The 8,686-nt window shown below is 39.3% G+C and overlaps 1 pseudogene; it reads left to right on the plus strand.

Annotated features, from left to right (window-relative positions):
• Positions 1 to 1,212: 1,212 nt before the first annotated feature.
• On the plus strand, positions 1,213 to 7,393 carry LOC127466885 (nucleoporin NUP42-like; annotated as a pseudogene).
• The last annotated feature ends 1,293 nt before the right edge of the window (positions 7,394 to 8,686 follow it).

The following is an 8,686-nucleotide window of genomic DNA, read 5'->3' on the forward strand; positions in this document are numbered from 1 at the left end:
ATCAATGCACATATGAAACAAAGGATGGAACAACACAGCATTGTTGTGGTTATGCTCCATTGAAAACAATGCAGCTAATGGGAACTATGCCAAAGAATGATCCAGATGGGAATCAAAAGGTGAACTTTACTTCATTAACTCAAAAATACATAATAATCTTTATACCCTACCCTACACATGCTAATGATTAAAGACACTCAAACTCCACCTAAACATGAAATAACATCAACCGTAACTTTACCTTTTCCCCTCCCTCAAAGAAAATAATACAAATATAGCTTAAGTGGGGAGGGAGATCAGAGAAGGCTCCATCATAATTACTGAGATCAGTTGATGGGCTGAACCTGTCTTCTCCCCCATAGGGATGCCAGTTGGGTAAGAGCTTTTCTGTATATCACTTCAATACTGAGACGGTACTGAGAGGGTACTTCTGCTACCCAGCTGCTGATATTTGGGAAGAGGAACCTCATTTTCTTTGTGAAGAACATTGGATGAAATAAACTTACAGGAGAAGGCTGTTCTCAGTATCTCATCCCTCTGCAGTATGGGCAAACAACCGAACCTAGAAAATTCTGAGAGTTCATAGAGCTACCACATTGACCAGCACAGGGGAAGCAACACCATGTACTGGGATGTCTCACCTAAGTAAATGTTCCTCCAGATGTGAGTACTTGTTTGTGACTCATGTCAGCACAAAAGCCCCAGCTGCCAAAATCTGTGATCCTATCTCACTGCTAACCTAAATGGGACTACTCAAACAGCTAAGGACTAATTGCACAAGAAAGGATTGATGAGGTTCTTAGATTTGCATGTGTCTGATCAAATATCAATTAATGCAAACTAGCACAGCTTCAATGAAATTAGGTAAGTTATGTGTAAGGTCTGGCTTCTACTATTTGTGTATTTCAGAGGGAAGGTAATAGAGACAAAGAGATTTTGCATGAGACAATTATGTCTCCACTAACATACCACCAATAGATAAAGTAGGTTGGTAAGGCATAATTTATTTGGACTTTCATTACATTCTTCTTAAGGCTGTTAGGCAAACTAATTAATGATGGGTTAAATGTCAATCCCATGTGCTGGGATTTGAAACTGATTTTAAAATGACAAAGGTAGAGATTTTAGGCATGCAAATGGTAAGAATTTACAGGGAGCTGTAGAGGGGCAATAATATTTAGTATATTTAAGTTGTTAGTAAACAATCACAAGATGATTGTCTGGAAGTCTTCAGATGACAGAAAAATGTTGAGATACATCAAGTCTGAAGCAGGTTTGAGGAATTTAAAAGGATGTAAGTACCTAAGTGGGTAGTTATCATCTCTGTCTAAGACAAAGTGACACTGGAATACCCTCCTCTTAGTAAGAGCAAGCATTGTCTGTCACCAGCAGTCCTGTCCTTAAGAGCAGCTCAAGCAATTTAAAACAAACCTCAGCTGATAAGTGGGAGAATCCCATCTCCTTTCACAGAAAGCATCAGTTTTTGTGGTCATTACTGAAACATAAGTCAGCAATGGAGCACCTCTCCTATGAGGAAAAGCTAACAGAGTTGAGATTGTTCAGCCTGGAGGAGAAAAGGCTCCAGAGAAATCTTATTATGGCTTTTCAGTACTTAAATGGGACTTATAAGAAAGACAGAGAAAGACTTCAGTAAGGTTTCAGTGGGGTAGTAATAGGACAAGGGATGATGGTTTTAAACTGAAAGAGAGTAGTTTAGATTAGATGTTAGGAAGAAATTCTTTACTATGAGGGTGGTGAGGCACTGCCAGAGGTTGCACAAAGAATCTGTGGATGCCCCATCCTTGGAAGTGTTCAAGGCCAGGTTGAGTGGGGCTCTGAGCAACCTGGTCTAGTGGAAAGTGCTTCTGCCCATGGCAGGAGGGTTGGAACAAGATGATCTTGAAGGTCCATTCCAACTAAGCCATTCTATGATTCCATTCCCTTACCCTCTTCTCTCTACTTTCCCCTACTATAAAAGCTCTCTGGGCTGGACCACAACTGTTGCACATCTGTTCACAGAAACCCTTTGCAACTGTAAGTGTTGATCTAGGAGAAGCAGCTGAATGTACAGCTGAGTCACGACAGTTCTTTTATCAAATTTTCTCATGGCTACTTCACACTTCAGGCACAACAGCTTCAGAAGATGAAGGAGTCTTGCATACCAGCATTCATACAAAAAACTTTTCTTCCTCACTGCCCTTGAGTCTTGTATATCTGTGGGAGATGTATGGTATATAATAACAGCAGTGCTGGGGGAAGTTCAGTCAGTCACAGCTGACACACACAGGTAAATGCATTTTATTAACTGTAAGCTTTTATTTTCTGTTTTGGGTTCACAGGAACCTCATATGACATTTTTCTAAAGAGAAAATGGAATTGAATGATCTTCCAAGAAAAAAAAACAAACATAAAACTCACTATTAATTCAGCTCTATAAAATGCAGAACACAGGTCCAAAAGCCAATTTAAAATCTTCAACATAAGATCAAAAAATACTACAAAGGGGTGTAAGTATTTTTAAACAGGAAGATTCTCTTCAGGGGTCAAACTACTTCACAAGTTGACAACTTTCTATGTTCATAACCAGCAGCTTCCCTTTGAAGCAACTTTTCACATTGAGATCTTATGGAATAACTCAACGCTACAAAACAGAAAAGCACTATAAATTATGCTTATTATTTTGAGAGCTACAAAAATACAGTCACAGATAAAGATCTCAAGATGTGCATAGCCTAAAAAAAATTACTAGTCTCTGCCTTACAGAATTCTAGCTGATACATAAGTGGACAAAAACGTAAGGAAAGCAACGTGATAATAAGGAAAGAGAAACCCATTAATTAGTATACTGTTTTGTGGGGTCATACATAAAGAAATAGCAGGTCAACCAGGTACTTGTAAAAGGTCCCCTTAAACCAAAGTGCGGTTAAATTTGAACAGGGATATTTGAAAAAGAATACATGCACTGTCAGCACATGCCAAATGCAGCCTCATTATCTAAGAACAACCAAGTAGAGAAGGAAGGAAAATTCCAAATTTAATCAATGATAGAGGGGTTTTTTTAAAAAAAAGTACTGGTAAGTAAATCAGTCAAATGGCTGAACCATATGAATATAAACATACATTCAGACACTGAGAGATATCAGCAGAAGAAAATTCCTAGCATTTTAACATTCCTGTGATATAGCACGCAGTAGGTGTATTAACTTAACTAAACTTAAAATTCCAAACACATAGCAAATGCAAAGCTCAGGTTCTCCATAAAATCAGACAAGAAGTGGTGTTTAGACTTCTCATTAGGCTTCTACACAGAAGTGAATTTCACACAAAATTTATATCATGTGCATAAATCCATTTCTCTTGCATGTTTGTACCAACGGCAGAGAACTTTGTGGATGATAGAGCTTCCCAAAGACATAGGTGCTTTGCAGTTAACTTGCAAAACACATTCCTAAGTTTGTGCAGAACGTGTGGTGAAATCATGGTGTTATTTCTTTGGCATCAGTTAACAGCTCTCTGGAGCAAAACACACAGTTATGGTTGCTCATGATACCCATCATACCAGTAAGTTATACTATGGATAAGTCAAAGGCATGAAGTTATCAAAAGACAAATAGCAGCTATTTAGACATTAAATAAGAAAAATTTCATACTAGTTAGTTAAAAATAGAAAGACAAAAGTGTAAAGCAATAAAAAAATTTCAAACAATTGTTGTGAACTCTACTGTTGTCTTTAGTACCTTTTCCTTTATTTTCACATTGGACTTTAAAAATTTATTTTTTTTATAAAAGGGTGCTGGCACTTCAGAAAAAAATAAATGATCTGGGGCTATTTCCATGACTCCTGGAACTTACCTTATGGGATTAGCTGCCCAGACATGACACTGGAAATATGGGTCCTTCAAAAGAGAGTATATCTTTATTCAGGTCAAACAGCATGATATATTTGCTGCTTGGAAGGAAGGATTTGTTCAGTGACACTATTGCAACCTGATTATGTGACACTGCGTGGTACCAGGAATAAACAGACATCAAAGACAGCAACTTGAATGGAAGAACAGCTAAAAGCTTCAGCAGAGACACTGAAAAAAAGGGGAAGAAAATTTATGGAAGAGACCTAATCAGCATGTGTTTCCAAGTAACGTGTGCCACAAAAGTGGAAGGATTGTCAAAGAAGAAGTTTAAGTCTGACAATCTTTAAATGTGAAGAACTGGATGCATTTCACAAGTTTTCCATTAACTTGGGCAGATAAAACTACAGCGTGAAGGAACTTCACCTTTCATGCAAAACTGTCACTTGTGGCTGGCTGGCCCAAAGCTGGACACTCCAGGGCTGGGCAAGCTCTTTTGCTCTTTTCCAGCACCCCTGTCCTACAGAAATGTCTTAACAATTAAGTCAGTTCCATTCAATTTTAGCTAACCTTTAAAAAATATGTAAATAGCAGCCCTTTTCCTTCTGTCCCTCTTCCTTCTCCTCCCATTAACATTTGCCAGAGCATACCTTCTGGCTAGGACACTCACCTAGGTGGTGGGAGGTGTTTAGAATTCTTTCAGGTGGAGAATGGAATTGAATTGCATCCCGTGTGGAGTATTCTGCCCACTCAGAATTACACTACAAAGATTATATGTAAGGAAGTCACTTCTACTTTCTCTAGCTATGTCTTATAAGAGATGACTATTGTTCCACCTCTGAAGAAAAACAACTTACTCCAGTGTGTCTAGAAAGAAGCACTTTCCTGGAGGCACAGGTTGGATAACTATGAGTCCAGGCAAGGATGAGGATGTGAGATGGAAGGTTATTTCCCATTGCCCCTCATAGGGATTTTGAGACAAATTTCCCTTCCAAGTGCTGACTGTGAATTCCTTGTGAGGCATCCTTGAGGGGTAGAGGACAGGCAATGTAAGGTTCTCTGCTGTGGATTCCTGTGTGGCAGTAGGAACTTTAAAGCTGGACTATACACAGAGACACTCAGTTCTCCAGCACCCAAATCTGTTGGTGGACCTGGACCAGTGCTCAAGTCACTGTATTGTGTCTCCTGGAGAACCCCTGAGGTTGGCACTGACACACTATGAGTAGAGTGTACAGAAACCTACATTACTGCTGCTGGTGCCACATGGGAATTGAAAAGGATTTCTGTCACTGCTGGGACCAGGCAGTCTAACATTCTTTGTGAGCTCTGTGTTTTCTTTCTTAAAAAATATTAGGATAATGATGTTTAATGCTTCCTCATTTGCATATAACTAACCTACGTTGTGTGGTAATTTTTGCCTTATTTTCTTACATTTTATTTCTATTGTTGCCATAGTCTTTTGAGACTTGCCATCCATGCCCTGAGCATTAAAGAACTCAATAAGATGCCACTTATCTTAATTTTCTTTTGACATATTTCATATACAAAGTTCCCTGCATAGTGACAGGCTCAGTATTGTTAAAAAACAGCAGGAGGAAAACCCAATTAAACTTCCAGTTTTCCACCAAGCGAGGCACATATGCAATATGCTTGCCAGTTGACCTGCTCTGTCCTTGCCTATACAGGGCATATCTACAAGAAGATTCTCCCCTGGGGGCACAGCCTGTCCCAGCCTAAAACTCTGCTACCTTTCTGCAGAAGAGAAATATAAATAAAATATATCCATAAGGGCTTTCTTCACCTCAAATTTATATATTGAATTTACATTAAAGGGTAACATTTCAGAAGGCTCTCTAGATCTCTGAAAGCTGCCTGGGCTTTAGGTTGCAGCTACTTTAAACACACGGAAAGAGTTACAGTTTACCACATTGTTCAGACTATTTTGGTATGTAACTCCTTCATATATAGGTATTAATTTAATATTCACACATGCAGAAGGAAGACTGGACAGATTTATGTTCATAGAACTGGACTGCTCCTTTGACATCCCATCTGCTCTTCAAAATCAATCACATTATGGAACTCCCAGTGTGATTCATAGGGAACCCAAACTCTGATTTATAGCAGACCTGGGGTGCCATTTGTCTCCTACCACTTCAGCTGTCCAGAAGCTCAACACTTTTAGTAAGCAAGTCTTCTCCATTTCCTCCATACTCAAAGGAATATTTTTTGATATAGGTATCTTTCTGCTCAGTCATTCATCAGCACCTCCTGTTTCAGAATGGGCTGAGTCATTTTCTGTCTTTTTCTCAGTCGACCAATTAAGAGCCTAGATCACTTTCTTACTCAACAGGTAATTTCAAAGCAATTAACATTAGGACAGATGAATCTTATCCTCAGTTAAGTCACTGTTCATCAATTCAGGTACTATTTTTGTGTCAGGAATGACACTGTGACATAAATCCCAGAGAACTGGGATAAAGTAATACTCCTCTGAGATCTGGCTTCAGCTGAGATAGAGTTAATTTTCTTCTTGGTAGCTGGTACAGTGCTGTGGTTTTAGATTTAATATGAGAATAATGTTGATAACACACTGATATTTTGGTTGTTGCTTAGTGTTTACCCTAAGTCAAGGACTTCTCGTAGAACAGATTCTCTGCATTAACGAACAGTCGAAATATTGCTGATGGCTATAAAGATGAAGAGGAGAGACTTCTTGAATGTGTATGACAGACATGGAAATTTGAGAATCTTCAGGACAATGGACAGTTTCATCTTATTCAACAGTGAAAGAAAAGCTGAATGTCTCAAGCTTTTCAAATTTCTCTCCAGAACAGTTCCTTCTGGAGTGTTTTAACTGCAGAGCAAACAATAACATTCAGAACTATATAAATTCTGTCCAACCAAATGGACAATGGACAAATCAGTTGCCTCAGTTGGAAGCTTTAAATGCATTAACAAAAGTGGCTTTGCTATCTGAATTAAAGAACACAGTCACTCAACCCTTGCCTTCCTTTGGATTGGAGGACAGCAAACACCAAACTTTGGGCTGCCAAGCTTTCCTGTGAACAGCCACAGTAACAGTGCCACCAGTTTCTCCTTTGCAGTGAGTTCCAGTCTTGCCAGTGCATCACAGTTTGGAATTGCTCCCGTTTTTGAGAGCATTTCTGCTGGTTGTAATCCTCCTGCATTTGGAGTGATGCCCTTGCCTGGCAATTCTTCCGTGGTGAACTCTTCAAGCAACACTGTGCTTACAGCCTTTGGAACTTTTAATGCAGCAATAGCAACTTCTGCCTCATGTTCAAGCAGTACTTTATTTGGACAGACTGACAGTGCCTCAGGACATAACATCACATCAGTGTCTTCTGCAGTCACAACCATTACTACATCAGAAAAGTTATTTACACCGAAGAGTATGTGAAGAGTTGAAACAATTTGAAGCAAAAAAGTTTACAATGAGAAAGATTCCTCTTAAGCCACCACCACTATAACTTTTAAATGTTTCAGATTTTTTAAGTTTATTTTGAAATAATGTGGTTTTGTAACACCTCTGATAGCTCAACTACACAATTTTGTGGTTAAGTAATGAAATAAAATGTTTCCGTTTCAGTTCATTTTGGTTTCATCTCTAAGTCTTCTGCAATAGTAAACTCCCAGGCAAAAAAAACCAAAAATTAGCAAGCCCTGGTTGGATGATGCTTTGAGCAACCTGGTCTCATGGAATGTGTACCTGCCATGGGGGGTGGAACTAGACGATCTTTAAGGTCCCTTCCAACCCAAACCATTCTATGGTTCTAGGACTTTTTTAGTCCCCATGCTCTGCCAGTGAACAGGTGCACAAGAAGCCAGAAGGCAACGAGGCCAGGACAGCAGACCCAAACTGGCCACAGGGATATTCCATACTACAGAATGTCATGCCCAGTATATAAACTGGGGAGAGTTAGTCAGGAGGGGGAGGTCGCTGTTTGGGGATGGGATGGGCAGCAGTCAGTGGGTGGTAAGCAATTCTGTTGTGCCTCAGTTTCTCTTGGGTTTTATTTATCTCTCTCTCCTTTTCAATAAAATTTTTATTCTTATGATTGTTATCGTTATCATGTTTATTATTATTATTAATGGTTTTGTTGTTGTTATATTTAAATTTATTTGAATTCTTAAACTGTTCTTATCTCAACCCATGGGGTTTACCTTTTTTCTGATTCTCCTACCCATCACACAAAGAGGGCATGAGGGAGTGAGAGAGAAGTCGTGTGATTGATGGCTGAGGTTAAACCACAACAGAGACAAGAGTCCGAGAGTCCTAGGTATTAATCTCCATTCCAACAATATGCATGCACATATAACTAGAAAGCAATCAGATAAAATTCATGAACAGTGATAGGAGCGACACCTTTCTTCCAAACTGTGGCTCTTACCACTACCCAGTAGTGTCAGGTCCCTTTTCCTTTTGTCCCTGGCAGCTTACACTCCTGGAGAGCAGCAGTCTGTCTGCAATGGAACAACTGCAGACAGCATTTTCTTAGAGTGGTTACTGGCCCAGCATAAGGACACTTTCCATTTTGCCTGGTTGAAAGCTGAATTATGACAAAAAGGAAAAGCATCTCTATTACTTCCCAATAAGTACACATTTCCTATCCAACAGCTCATCACCTGAGCTCATGAAACAGTTTTAGGATGCAAATCCCATTCTCACCTCAGCATCAAGAGGATGGGTAGGCAGTGAGACAGTTCTGTTTCCAAAGGCTGTTTCAATGTATCTTCATGGGCTGTCTATTAATAACACCAATCCTAGATACCCAAAGGTCCCTATTAAATTCAGAAGGAAATTAAGTACATAGCAT

This window comes from Manacus candei, unplaced genomic scaffold (assembly GCF_025592945.1).
Source record: "Manacus candei isolate 608988 ecotype Guabito, Panama unplaced genomic scaffold, ASM2559294v1 h1tg000011l, whole genome shotgun sequence".
Lineage (NCBI taxonomy): Eukaryota > Metazoa > Chordata > Aves > Passeriformes > Pipridae > Manacus > Manacus candei.